The following is a 15,045-nucleotide window of genomic DNA, read 5'->3' on the forward strand; positions in this document are numbered from 1 at the left end:
TATTTTTATTACGTTAAGACAAAAATGCAACTTTTTAATATGTCAAAATAGGAGAAAGCTTAAGTAACAGCACATGTAAATAAACTGTTGAACCTAAAATGAACAGTACATTCTTAATCAGAAAAGAAAAATAATACACAAAATTACACATACACATATATTATGTGATTAACAGTATATAATCTTATTTATTGCAACAACTTAAACTGTTATGGCACTTTGAATTGCACAAGAGTCCCTTGCTTTTACAACTGCATTTATTTGTGGAATACTTCTTTTTGCAGAGACCAACATGTATTAAATAAAACAGTTTTTGGTCATAATTGAAATTTAATATCTTAAAATAATATAGCTGTTTGAAAATAACTAGGAAATTCACTAGATAATGTTTCTTAAGAGAATTTGATGCATTCAATTTTGAGTATTCAGTTGGTTTACAATAATGAAAACATCAAGAAAATCACTTTTCTTTATTTATTTGAATATCCAATTTCATTTTGAATACACAAATCAAACTGAATTCAAACAAAAATCAAACTGAATTCATTGGGGTTTTTTATTTGAATCTAAAACTAAACATGAAATGACTTATCAATAAATAATCAACAATAAATAATGTTGTGAGTGCAATTGTCATCCTTCATAGAAAAGATCCAAGGACCTATCAACTTATTTCAAACAAGCAGCTACAAACTTTACAATAATTTGTAATAATTAAAAAGTGAATTTCATATTAATAAAGTAAAATAGAACTTTTATAATCATTATTCTGTAGGTGTTTGTATCATTTTAAAAAAATTCATGATAGTGGTCTGCAGGATTCAAAATTGTGAGTTTAGTGGTCCGTGAGGACAGAAAAGTTGGCTACTGCTGAGATAGATAAAAGTCAAGACCAGATAGGGAAAGCTTAGAGGTAGGAGGCCCTGATTAACTATATACGAAATTTGCTTTATTCAGACACAATAACATGACTCCTTTCAAACACTTGGCAGATTATTCATCTCTTTATTCAGTTATATCCAACTGAATAAAGAGATGAATAATCTGCCAAGTGTTTGAAAGAAGTCACATTATTGTGTCTGAATAAAGCAAATTAAATTAAAACACGATTTCATCGGAATCAAAAAATATATATATGAACTTTCGGTCTGGATTGGAAGTCATGTGAATTCAATTCAAAAATTTTTCCGAGTGGAGTTATTCTGAGTATTTTTCCGAGTAGTAGTGACTCTGTAGATGACTACAGTCATCTACAGAGTCACTACTGTAGATGACTGTAGTGACTCTGTTATCAGGAAAAGTATGCTGTACAGGGGCAAGACACTATAAATTTGAGATGGAGAACATATATTTTAAATTGAATAAATTAAGAATATGATTAAAAATTGCAGTCCAGTATTTTTACATTTAAATTGCTTGTACTGCAATAAATTTGAAGTGTATCATGCCTGTGATCATATTATTATTATTGTTTAAGATACAACTAACAAAATTAAATTAATAATTGATAATACTCATTATGTTAATTGTTTCTTGTCCTTATTGTATACATAGTCTAAAAAATCCAGCAACATTTAAAACTGCATGTAACACCATCTATTATGATATTTTATTAAAAAACATTTTATATTTTTAATTATTATAAAATAGCAAAAAATATGAGTTTTATAAAAAAAAAATTGTAAATGCTAATAACAAATAACATTTTCATTAAGTCCAACCCTTCTTGAGAGATGACACATGACACTCTTCTTAAGATATGACACGACACAACTCTATATCCCAACCCCTCGACCTTTAACCACCAAAATTTAAAGCGTCAGTGCCCTTATATAAAAGCTACTACACCAAATTTTATTTATATCTCAGGATGGATTAATGATGATGAAACAAAATATGGAGATTTGAAAAAAAATAAAAGGGCCAAATTTGACACGATTCCAATACTTTCCCTTGTTATGTATATATTACAGCTGGGAAAGTAAAAAAAAGAAAAAGAAAAACATAAAATATGGTATATCACTTTGAGTAAGAATTTTTTTTATAGCTGATTTTTAATAGTTTTACCAAAAAGTAAAATTGTAAAATATTTTTTAGAATAGTAATCACCAGTTTATGTACTATTAAATGTAATAATCTATATTGGTATTTTTACATGCTTATGTATAAAAAAACTTGCAGATTTCATGAGCAAGAGATAATTTGGAAAATGAATAAAATCATTTTTAAAATTTTTTGTAATTTCTGTAAAATAATTGTAAATTAATTTTTTAGAGAAAGTATTCATAACTTTCTGCTGAAGAGGGGTGGTAGTCCAAAATGCTGAATAACTAGTATACAGATTTGTGTTATTGGTGTAATTGTTACTGTGAATGACCTATATCTGGTAAATGTCGAGATTCTCCAGTGAATGTTATCATTCACACAGTCATTTTGTGTATGTGCGAAATATTTAGCAAATATTTCGCACATACACAAAACAGTATTTCTCACTTACACCAGCAAATGTCGACATTCAGCATGCACTGGTGAATGTTGAATAAAAATATTTTTATTATGTTAAGACAAAAATGCAACTTTTTAATGTCAAAATAGTACCAGTTAAGTAACAGTGTTAAGTAACAGTACATGTAAATAAACTGTTGAACCTATAACAAACAGTACATTCTTAATCAGAAAAAAAAAAAAAATACACAAAATTATACATACACATATATTATGTGATTAACAGTATATAATCTTATTTATTGCAACAACTTAAACTGTTATGGCACTTTGAATTGCACAAGAGTCCCTTGCTTTTACAACTGCATTTATTTGTGGAATACTTCTTTTTGCAATGACAGCGTGTATAGCCTTGCCCTCCACTTTTCGAATTAGCTGCAGCTGCTTCTCAGCGATATTTCTTGAGAAGAAATCTCATCTATGGAAAGTACTTTTCTTACAAATTACGAACTGATTACGGGTATAAAGCTTCTTGAGGGCCCAAGCAAACTCAGCGTCCTAGGCAAATGACTTTAACGTCGCTCCATTAAAAAAAATTCGCAACAATATAAAACACTAATGTAAAATAGAGTATCTACTTTTTATTCAATATGCAGCACACAATATCGCGATTGTGAGACTATGGCGCTACTTTCAAAATGGCGACTCGCGGGTCACCACATGAAAAAGGATTGTGATCAAAAAGAATTAATTTTTTCATTATGTATTGTAATTTATGCATGTACTTTTGCCATGCCGCACCCCCCAAATTCAAGCGTCCTAGGCCATCGCCTAGTTCGCCTATATGAACTAGGTGATGGCCTAGTTCATCGGCCCTGCTTGAGGGTACCATTTTTGTTTGCTAATTTATAAAAGTCGGAGTCTTTTATTCCAACAACAACCGCCAACACATTTCAGGCATCTGTATGGCCACGGTTGACATCAGAGACTTGTATTCTTATGGTATTACCAATTTGAGCAGAAGGAAACAGCAAAGAATTTGACGACAGACTGTCGCCTCTCTGTCGACATCGGCTTCTCGGGTGTCGACCTCCACCAAAGCTTATCTGTGCTTGTCGACATACATCGCCGATTGTTCGAATGTATAATAATATAACCAAATATTCGGTCTTTCACCAACATATTTTGTATGTGTCGACATTCACCAGAGAATATCGACATCCTCTAATTTCAGTCTTTCACAGTAACATAATAAATATCAGAAAAATGACTGTTGTCCTCTAGTTTTTGTGCACGCCTTCTCCTTGATATAACAAATCCTTAAATAAAATAAGGTTCTTGTAAACATTTTTTACAATAATTGATAGTAGTGTCTGGAATTTCATAAAACAATGTTGTTCTATGAGTTTAAAAATACTACATATTATAACTTTATGCAAATTCTCTTTAATCTTGTCTTTCTAACTTCCCATTTCCACAATACAGTAGAGTCCTGCAAACTCAATGTGGACTAAGAAGGTTATAGTTACCAAAAAATGAGAAGTTTTAAGGCATAGCAATGATGCTAGTCTAAACAGTGAAATTTTCATAAAAGTATTATATATGCAAATTCATACACATTAACTATGTACTAATAGCAACTGTTTCTACTTATAGTTAAATTTTAATTGAAAAAATATTGGCTATTCAGTGACTACTTTCGAGTTAGTGGCATTTTGGAATGACAACTTGGAAAAAAGTTATATTTTTTTTAACACATGGAATTAATGTAATTATCAAGAAGAATTACCAGTGAAGAACAAAAACTTATTTGATCCATAGAGGTAGAAATTAGATTATATGTATGTTTTTTCTTTTTTTTGAATGCCAGAACAAGTTTACTGGAATGTCATGTTATTGACAGTAGAGTTGGTACTGTACTAAAATTAATGTAAAGATGAGAATTTAAATACTGAAAATGCTACTGTTATCACAGTTTTTCACAACATACATTATATAGAGATGTTTTATTTTCCATGATAACTAAAGTCAAAATTCTGATAGTAAGCTGCTATTGTTATTGTACAAATAATATTTTAGTTATCTCAATTTTCCCATTATACATTTATATTTATGAATATTAGAATTTAATTTCTGAGTGCCATATCTTTGATCATTTGCTGAAAATAAACCTATTTAAGAATAATCTTTTTAACTATAAATATTTACAAAGCATTTCAAATTATCCCAAATCCAAATTTTATTTATATCTCAGGATGGATTAATGATGATGAAACAAAATATGGAGATTTGAAAAAAAATAAAAGGGCCAAATTTGACACGATTCCAATACTTTCCCTTGTTATGTATATATTACAGCTGGGAAAGTAAAAAAAAGAAAAAGAAAAACATAAAATATGGTATATCACTTTGAGTAAGAATTTTTTTTATAGCTGATTTTTAATAGTTTTACCAAAAAGTAAAATTGTAAAATATTTTTTAGAATAGTAATCACCAGTTTATGTACTATTAAATGTAATAATCTATATTGGTATTTTTACATGCTTATGTATAAAAAAACTTGCAGATTTCATGAGCAAGAGATAATTTGGAAAATGAATAAAATCATTTTTAAAATTTTTTGTAATTTCTGTAAAATAATTGTAAATTAATTTTTTAGAGAAAGTATTCATAACTTTCTGCTGAAGAGGGGTGGTAGTCCAAAATGCTGAATAACTAGTATACAGATTTGTGTTATTGGTGTAATTGTTACTGTGAATGACCTATATCTGGTAAATGTCGAGATTCTCCAGTGAATGTTATCATTCACACAGTCATTTTGTGTATGTGCGAAATATNCAAAACTTTATCAAATAATTCAGTATTTAGAATATTTAATCACTCAATAATTCTTAGATCTAAATTCAAACTCTATCATAAAAATAGAATGAGTTTAGTATTTATTTTAAATTCTTAGAATTAATGTTTTTTAGTGTATCAGGTATTTTAGTTTTTATGTATAGCTTGACATATACAATAAACCTGAATAAAATGGAAACTTATCTAAATGAAAAAAATTCTTCAAAACAGTGATTTTCTGTTAAATTCTACTATGAACTGGAAGTTTGTTTGATGCAGAAATAGAAGAGATTTTCAGATATGAAGAATATAATTTAAACCAGATAAAGTGGAAAATTGGGAATCAACTTGTAGACAAATAAGTAAAATCACCTCCAGACATAAAAGTCATTGCAGAACATGAAAAACTGTATTCCAAGAATATTATTGAACCTTTCAGAGAAACAAATGTCATGTGACAAGAAGACGTATACAGACAAAATCTTTGATGGAATTAACCAGGAGCAGCATTGAATACTTTTAAAAATTGAGTACTTTCAAGAATCTGAACAAGTTTCCAAGAATAAAGTTCTCAAGAACAAGCAATAAATATAATTCATTAAAACAATGGGAATAAACTAACAAATTGTTGCCAATTTGTCTAATTAATTATACTGTAATAAATTAGACAAATTGGCAATAATTAATAATTAATTAAAATTCCTTGAGAAGCCAGATTACAGAATAACTTCTTTATATTTCTGTAATGAAATTAGAATTTCTAACAGGAGAGCAAGATACTAGTTCTTGGTTCTCATACTGACTATTTGTTGTTGTGAGATTCATGCATTTGAATACTTCCATATTTAGTTGGAATCACTTTGGCTTAATTTGGATTAAGCTTAATAATAAAATTTTTTTGCATATGTAAAAATGATTTTACCATGAAAAATAAACATAACTGTGTGACATTTATCTGCTGAGGTTTAAAGAAAAAAAATACTAAAACCTGTTGAAAATGGAAACTTGCCAAAACAAAAAAATAATTCAGTACCATAAGATTCTGATTTACACAGGTTTTACAGAATTTATATTGCTGACATATTCATTCACACTTAAAGCCTTACTAGAAGTTTAGAAACAACATTCACACACCTTAAATACAAGTTACTTTGTTGTTAAATCACATACAAAGGTTTTTGGGATATATTTAATGCTCCTTTTCAGGTTCTTTCAATCAAATATAATATCCAAATACTAACCAAATATGAGAAATTTAAGTCAACAGTTACTTTTATACAACTGAACTGATATTCATCACTAGTGACGAGTTTATATATATATACCAACCCCTCGACCTTTAACCACCAAAATTTAAAGCGTCAGTGCCCTTATATAAAAGCTACTACACCAAATTTTATTTATATCTCAGGATGGATTAATGATGATGAAACAAAATATGGAGATTTGAAAAAAAATAAAAGGGCCAAATTTGACACGATTCCAATACTTTCCCTTGTTATGTATATATTACAGCTGGGAAAGTAAAAAAAAGAAAAAGAAAAACATAAAATATGGTATATCACTTTGAGTAAGAATTTTTTTTATAGCTGATTTTTAATAGTTTTACCANGAAAATAAATATAATTTATAGCTTTAAGTTTTGGATTGCTTTCCTCTGTTACATCCTCTCACAACCATTTAAGAATGGTGGATCAATATGAGGCGTAAACTATAGCTAATGGCATTTTTCCGTGTAACGTGGATGGCAATATTTTGATATGTTTTTTTTTTTTTCTTTTTCTTTTTTGTTATTTTGCATTGAAACGCAAATTGCGAATAAATGGACTTAACGAAAGTTGAAGAAGAAACTTTCAGATAAACCTTAACTATCAATCACCCCTATTGAATACTATATGATATCATTTATTACCGTTATTATATCCATAAATTATGCAAATAATTTAGTAATTTTTTTAGGGAAAAAATATGTATTTAAAGTTATATTTTTTTATGTTAAAATGAACTAGAATTCAGCTTTAGTATTAAAAATTCCATTAATGAATTATACATAAATATACAAAATTTAATACGAAAATTTGATTAGCCTATATTTTCATTACTATTAAAATAAGAAAAAAATTGATACAGCTGTTATTATATTTGATGTATAAGACTATGAAAATAATTTATTTGCAATAAACATATTGTGACTTACATCAAAAAATATAAATAGACAAGAACAAATGCGAGCAAAATATTAATTTCCATTTCAAATAATGAACAAATATTTGTTAGCATTATATTGTTATTATTACATTAATCTAATAACATTATAATAATATTACATTATATTATGTACAGCTGAGTTAGTTTTTTACACATACTAAAACTAACTCAGAATCTTAATGACTTCAACAATATGTATATACAATTAAATATCAAAAATATTTCAAGTTTTATAATAAATCAATATAGATCCATACATATAAAATTTAAATAAAATATAACAAGTACATTTAAAAGTTAGACTTTGTAAAATGATTTCCATGCATCATGATGGTTAATGCAATCAAGAGTTCTGTTAGCCATGTAATTTCAAGATTTCCATGTACTTTATATTGTTTAGATCAATTGTAAGTCTAATAATGTTGGTATCTTTCCATGATAACTCAACATTATGCTCATGCAAATGAAGATAGAGCCATGTTGCTAAGACCTCTACTGAGAGCAAATTTGTGCCCTCTTACTTCCTTCCAGGAGGGTTCACAAGGTAACAACAATATACAGCAAGCAAAAAAAATTGTTCAAACTGCAGGGAGATTTCATTTTTCCAAGTCATTTTTAAAAAATGTGATCATGTAGTACAATAAAAAAATAGTCAAAATAAAAAAGAAACAATTGTTTATTTCTTTCCCAAAAATTAAATTACAATTACACCAAGATGTCAATTCAATTGAAAATTTATGGAATAACACAAAAAACTGAATGGCAAAGACGAAGCCAAAAACAAGGTAGAGATGAAGGAACTCATGTTTCTTCTCTATTTTGTTTTTTTTTTATTGTGCTACATGATCACATTTTTAAAAAATGACTTGGAAAAATGAAACTTTCCTGCCAAATGAGCAATTTTTATGCTCCTGTATGTCATCCTCCTGCTGAAACAGTAGTCCTTTTATGTGTATCGAATAAACCCCAGAAGAATCTGAAGAAGCTGCAGAATCTTGTCATTGTGTAAAATATTAAACACAATTATTAATATATTGAGGATTACATTTAAAGGCCAGGTTCAGATTGTTGCAGTTTGCTATTTCCTTATGTATCTTCCCTAATGCAGAGAAGTACGTTAGTGTTATCCTATTCTTGATTATTCCTAGTCTCAATTGGTTTTCGGGATTCCAAAGCACTAATTAAATGACTTATTAATCCTGCCAGATAACCATGTTGTCTCACTATCTTCCTGATATATTTGAGTTCATTTAAGATGCTAAGCATATTAGTAGAATGCATGAAAGTTCTCTTCATTAAATATTTGAAAACAGAAAGCTTTATATGGAGGAAGTCCACAAATATATATTAATAAAAATAAGGTGGTAGGCAGGTTTCCAGTATATTACTGGTATGGATCTCACCCCTATGAAACATTATGGAAATGTCTAAAACATGACCTAGTAGCAATTGAAGCAAGAAGGACCTAGTGTGGTTTTCTTGCTCCAACTGTAGCTGTAGGCCATGTAGATTAAATTTCTGGGAAAAGTGTTGCACATTGGGTTTGAAATTCCATAAAATGAATGTCATCCATATACTTAGCATACATCAGAATTTATAACTGGAACTTGGGTAGTGAAGAACCAATTATCATAAAAATCCTACAGTGGGACTGCCCATGGAGCCATTACTGCCTTATATGTAGACTTTGTTGTTATACATGAAAATGAAGAATAATAAACAAGCTATACAAGTTCCACTATGCACTCATTGGTGGTTTTGGGCAGAATCAATATTGTATAGGAGGAAATCTTTCATCTCACATAAAGGAGGAAGTAGTCTGATGGAAGGATAAAGTGCATGGAATCCTCATTGAATTATAACATGTTATGATGTTCCAACAGCTGGAAGGAGATATTTATAGTAAAAGATACTTTATTGTTTAAAAATTTCACCAACTGTTTCTCTATCAAGAAGATAGGAGAAGCACATTTTTCAACCACAGGACATATTTCACTGACAGGTTTAAGAGTTTTGGCAAAAGCAAAAATTTACAGGATCTTGGGTGCAGGGAAAACAGAACAGTGCATGTGAAGAAAATATGCCAAAGAAGTGTTAGCAAATCTCTTCAACATGCATTGCAGAGAATCAAGAAAATTGTCTGGTGCCAATGAACATTCTATATTGCTAATATACTCATCTAACTTATTGATATAAAGCATTTTGCCAAAACAATGTCCTTGGATTTATCTTCCCTCGTAACAACAACTTTGTTCCACTTCAACCAATCCTTATAGCTGTGTATTGTACGACAAAAATGTTGCACCTGAGGTTTGACTTTCTTACCCAGCAAATGTAATGCAGTTTTCCATCAGAAAAAGTCCTTGTGTTTCATCTACCCCTTTGGTAAGAGCCTCAATGTCTAGTGTAAAAGCCTCCAAAAACATTATAGGAGGTGATGTAAAGAGGTTGTATAAGTTATATGTTATAAAAGTCTTGTACTTGTCCAGGAAACAAAATATCAAGGAATTTACACATATGGTATGAGACTGTCTGCAAGGCCAGGAAAGATTTTGTGGTAAGTAAGCTAAATAATAATGATTTCAAGAATTTTTCAGAGATATCCAGATCATTTCTCACATTGTTTATTCCAAGAGATTTTTTGGCATCTGGCAACACTTCATCCAAACTTGCCAGATGCCAAAGAATCTCTTGGAATAAACAATATGAGAAATGTTCTTAGAAAAAAGAGATCAATGGGGATAATCTAGGAAGGGTTTTAAGAAGAGAAAAACCATTGCATTAGGGAAGAAGATTATTATATTGCAATTGAAATTGAATGTGTTCTCATAAAGGGTCCAGTGTACTGAAGTTTAAGATAAAGTTGTCTGAACACAACTTTGAAAAAGCTATTTTCACACAATGATATTTTAAATATTGTATTTTGCCTGAAGAAGATACCAATGCAGTGCTGAGAAAGTAGTTGCTAATTTTGTCACCAATAAAAGAATCTTAATGTCAAAAGACAGTATATTTTTTTTTTTATTGAAGATGACTTTATAGACATACAAACTAAAACTATGTATAACATGTCAAATAATGTCTCCCAACCTTGCAATGTTTTATGAAAAACCTTGAATATCTTTTAATTGGAAGATCTAAAGTATTGTTTTGGAAAACAATACTTTAGATCTTTACATGCAAAACTGAAAGATTAAAAATAGTAATAAATTACACTGACATAATTTTCTAATGCTTCATGATTTAAATTAAACTAAACTTTTTATTAACAAATACAAAATTATGCCTCAAGAAGAATTATATCCTGATATTTTCTTTTGTTTCAGGAATTCAAACAAAGCACTATAGAATAATATTTTATGTGACCTTCTTTGGCTTTAAGGACTGCACCAACTCTTCTTGGCATGGATTCCACTAATTTTGTAATTATATTGTCATCAGTTTTGAAATATTATTCCTTAACCAAATTGTACAAGATTTTAAAATTATTGTTTCGCAATTTTTTTCATAATATTGACCAGAAGTGTTCAATTAGGGTTAAGTCTAGAGATTGTAAAGGCCAGTTTAGTGTATTTGACTTTTTTTGAAACCAGGATGTAAGAAATCTTAGCTGTGTAATTAGCATCTCTGTCTTGTTGAAACATATACTTCTTTCCAAGATGCAGTTTAAGCACTGATGGAGAAATATGCTTCTCCAGAATCTTATGGTAGAGTTCTCTGTTCATGATCCCATTGACAAATCCAAGACATATAGCCTCAAATAATTTTGTTACCCCTTTCATATTTAACAGTTTTGACATTGTTTCTTTTTCCAATGTTGCTACTATGTGTCTCCAAACTTGTCAATTCCATCTGATCCAAAAAGATCTATTTTGGTCTCATCTGACCATAAATTTTATTTCCAGTGATTCACAGTAATGTTTTGGTATTCCTTTGCCCTTGCTAGGGTTTCTGCTTGTGCACTTTTAGAAAGCAGTGGCTTTTTTCTAGCATGACAACTTGTTAGACAACAACTATGCAATTGATTTTTGATTGTTTAATCACATATACATACTGTACCTGTTGATCTGTTCATAAAATATTTAGTTTTGAGCCAATGAAAATGGATTTATCTTGCTTCTTGCAGCATTTTTCTGTCCCTATGAACTGACATTTCTGTCACTATTTGAACTTTTCACAAAACTTCCAATAGTGTCCTAATAAGTACTAGTTAACTGGTGGATTTTTTAACCTAATGAAATTTTGTTACTTCAGATAATTTTTTTTTGTTGTTTAAGATAGCCCCATTCCATCCATCTGCATAAAGTAATTTTTGGCTAATTCATAATGTTAAAGCCAGTATTAGATTCTACTTCTACTTATGTTAGTGCATTTTCTAAAATGTTATTAAATTTCTTTTCTTGTGCAGTATTTATAATTTTTTTGTAGGGCACGTTTGTTTCATTGACATAAGAATCTAAACTTGCAAATTTAAAAATTAATCCTTTCTAAATTTATAGGGGTTAGAAAAATTATTTTAATAAAGTGATTACAGTAGAGCGTCATTTATCCGAAAGAATTCCAGTCGGCAAATTTAAATTTTCGCTAGTGCTGTGGCACTGCAATCTTTGGCTATATCTTGAACTACTGCAATATTTTTTATGTTTGTGTATGTGTTTTAGCTGGCAGCACTATCACTTTTGTGTGGTGTTTTTCTGAGGACTGTGTGTTGTGCTGAATCAAACGTTTTTGATACTAGATAACTTCTAAAGTATAATTTTTTTTTTGTTTTTATATTTTTCAATATATTTATTTTGTTTGTAAAAAATAAAGAAATAATTTTTAACGATACAATAGCCACGATTATTATTTTAAAAAGTTTATGTTAGGCTTAACATCGACGAAAATTCAGCGCGAAGCGACACGCAACGGAGAAAAATTTCAACACGGGATAGGTTAATGTATTTTTACGTACATAATCGGTTATCCGAACAACCCCAGTTCCCAATTGATTCGGATAAACGACGCTCTACTGTATTTATAGTTTTCTGCTTTATATTTTTGCTTTTATTATCTAAATTAGTTGATTTATGCAAAAGTTATTTAGCAATTTTCATTCAGCATTGCAAGAGTGGAAAACATTTTTTGACATACTATAGTGTAACTCTTGCAGCAATTTGAGCCACCTGAAAACCATTTTTGGCACAAACTGACAACTACAAAGTATAAATATTTGCAGAAGTTGCTGATGTACAGTACATTCTCCCAATATATCAAAGCTTTTTTAATAAACTTCNGGATTAAACAGTATATTGTTTGTGCAAAATAAAAAAATAATTTTGGACGATACAATAGCCACGATTATTTTTTTCAAAAACGGGAACTTTTCATTACACATTGACAAAAATTCAATCTGGGCTGACATGCAACGTAGAGAAATTTTAAAATTATATACGTTAATTTCATCAAAGATGCATCATGGACGATCTCGTGGTCGTAGCTGAAGTTTGAACGATCATGCCCAAAAGTAGCGATATCAAAGAAGATAGGAGAATGAGAACGAGACCTGCCTTGAGCATCAAAGTGATTCCGTCTCCGAGACATAGTCATGTCCCAAATACGGTTTTGCCATTTTACTTGTTTTAGTATAATATTTATTTTATTGTTTTGAAAACTATTCCAGATAATCAAGTTTCCACTGTAATTAAATTGTTTTAAAACATTTTTAAAAACAAAAAGTGTTTTATATAAAGTAGTAAAACATTTATAATAAGTATAAAAATTACACAAAATAAAAAATACAGAAAGATTTCATCTTTATAAAGATCTCTCCACATTAAATTAACTAGATAGCTTAATTATAAACCCAGGGATGCACAACCTTTTCTGAAGAAGGGCCAAATTAGGATTAAGTTTACTGACTGGGGGCCAGACCTCCAAGTGATTAATGCGATGGCTGAGATTGGATGCTGGCAGCAATCTTCTTGATGTCTAGCGTAATGGCAGATGTTGAAACAACCAGCAGATTTTCCAAATTCTTGTTGGTTAACCTGTTCCGTGTTTTGCACTTGTTTAAATTCATAAGTGAAAACGCTTGTTTGCATACATACCATTGTGTGTGTGTGTGTGCATAATGAATATAAAATTGCTTTTACCATCTTTATCATCTCACTATCTATGTTTGAGTTTGATAATGACAACATTGTTTTGTAATGCAAAATCACACACTAGTAATTCATAGCTACTGGAAGATTCTATTTAATATTTACAGGAAAGATCTGTTCACAAGTATTCATTGGTTTTTGTGCAGATTGTGCTATATTAAGTTTAATTATACAATATGTTATGTTAAATATAAGATTTTACACTAAAACTGTTTTAATGTAAAATTCTTATCAATGTTGTAATCTTGTAGTATGTATTTGTAATGATATAATGATATGATATAATGTTATGATATTGATATAATACCATACTGAGCAAGCTGTTTTTCCTGTAATACAGACAATTTTAAGTTAGTTAAAGACACTAATAAATAAATAAATAAAAAGATTTGTAAAATAATTATTCAAAAATAAAGAATGAATATATAAAGTAATTTTAAATTTACATTTCTATCAATTAATTTTAAAATAAAAAGATAAAAATTAAAAAATCAACCTGAAATTCATCTCGTTTAGGAACTTTAGGTGGAGGTACGTGCTGCTGTATTTCTAAATGATGATCCTGAAGTAATAATCTTTTCCTTACTGAACGAGATCCTTCTTTAATATTTTGCTCTTTATTTATAATGGGTGTAAAAAGCCTCTCAGACAAACAATTCTTGGGCTTCAACTTTTTTGGCTGAGTTAACAAAAAAAAAAAAAATTATAACAATATTGTAAATGAGAAATGTTGTAATAAACTACAATAAAAACTTGATGGGATCAGATATCTTTCAGGTAATCCAGATACTCATTTGTTTGTGGGTTTTGGATACACCAAGTACTGTGCCTTTAAAGTTTCATGAACAATAAATACTGTAATGCAATTACTGTATTTAAAGGTAAACTAATTTACTCAAAATCTAAAATAATGTTATGTATATATGACCAAGCTTTGCATCACTACAATTGACAAGTGATAATGATTTCCACTTAAATAGAGAGTTTGGTATCTATGTATTATTCTCAATTATTATTGACAAGACTATGTCTTGTTTATAAAATCGTACTGCCCAATGTTCTTACCAGCATAGAGGTATGAAGGAGTACATGTCGAGAGTTGATATTTGGCACAGAGTATTAGGTGCTCAAATCATTTGCGCATAAAAAAATCCAGACTCATAGGAAGTCAGGAGACTGAGAATCGAGTCAAAATAAAATACAAAATGGCGACCCTCTTCTACAAACAGGCAAAACAGCCACCTCACCCCACCAAAGTCAGGTAGGGGAAAGTATTACCCACAGTCATTCTGAGAAGTGAACTCTGACCTTAGAACTGAGCACGTAGTTTCTTCTATGTTAAATAAAATTTGTAATCTAATTTTGTAAATTTGGGAGTGCTTCAAATATGACGTTAAAACGGTTTTATGTC

General features: G+C 29.5%; 1 protein-coding gene across 1 annotated transcript in view; it reads right to left on the minus strand.

Annotated features, from left to right (window-relative positions):
* LOC111633033 (DNA replication factor Cdt1-like) overlaps positions 1 to 14,309 on the minus strand; it is a 33,664-nt gene extending 19,355 nt beyond the window's left edge. Inside the window, exon 1 of the mRNA XM_023377557.1 lies at positions 14,131 to 14,309. The gene's annotated coding sequence lies outside the window, so the exon portion shown is untranslated. The remainder of the gene's footprint in view (positions 1 to 14,130) is intronic.
* Between the last annotated feature and the right edge of the window lie 736 nt (positions 14,310 to 15,045).

The sequence above is a fragment of the Centruroides sculpturatus genome, unplaced genomic scaffold (assembly GCF_000671375.1).
Source record: "Centruroides sculpturatus isolate CEXI.00-Female unplaced genomic scaffold, Cexi_2.0 scaffold764, whole genome shotgun sequence".
In the NCBI taxonomy this organism is placed as follows: Eukaryota; Metazoa; Arthropoda; class Arachnida; order Scorpiones; family Buthidae; genus Centruroides; species Centruroides sculpturatus.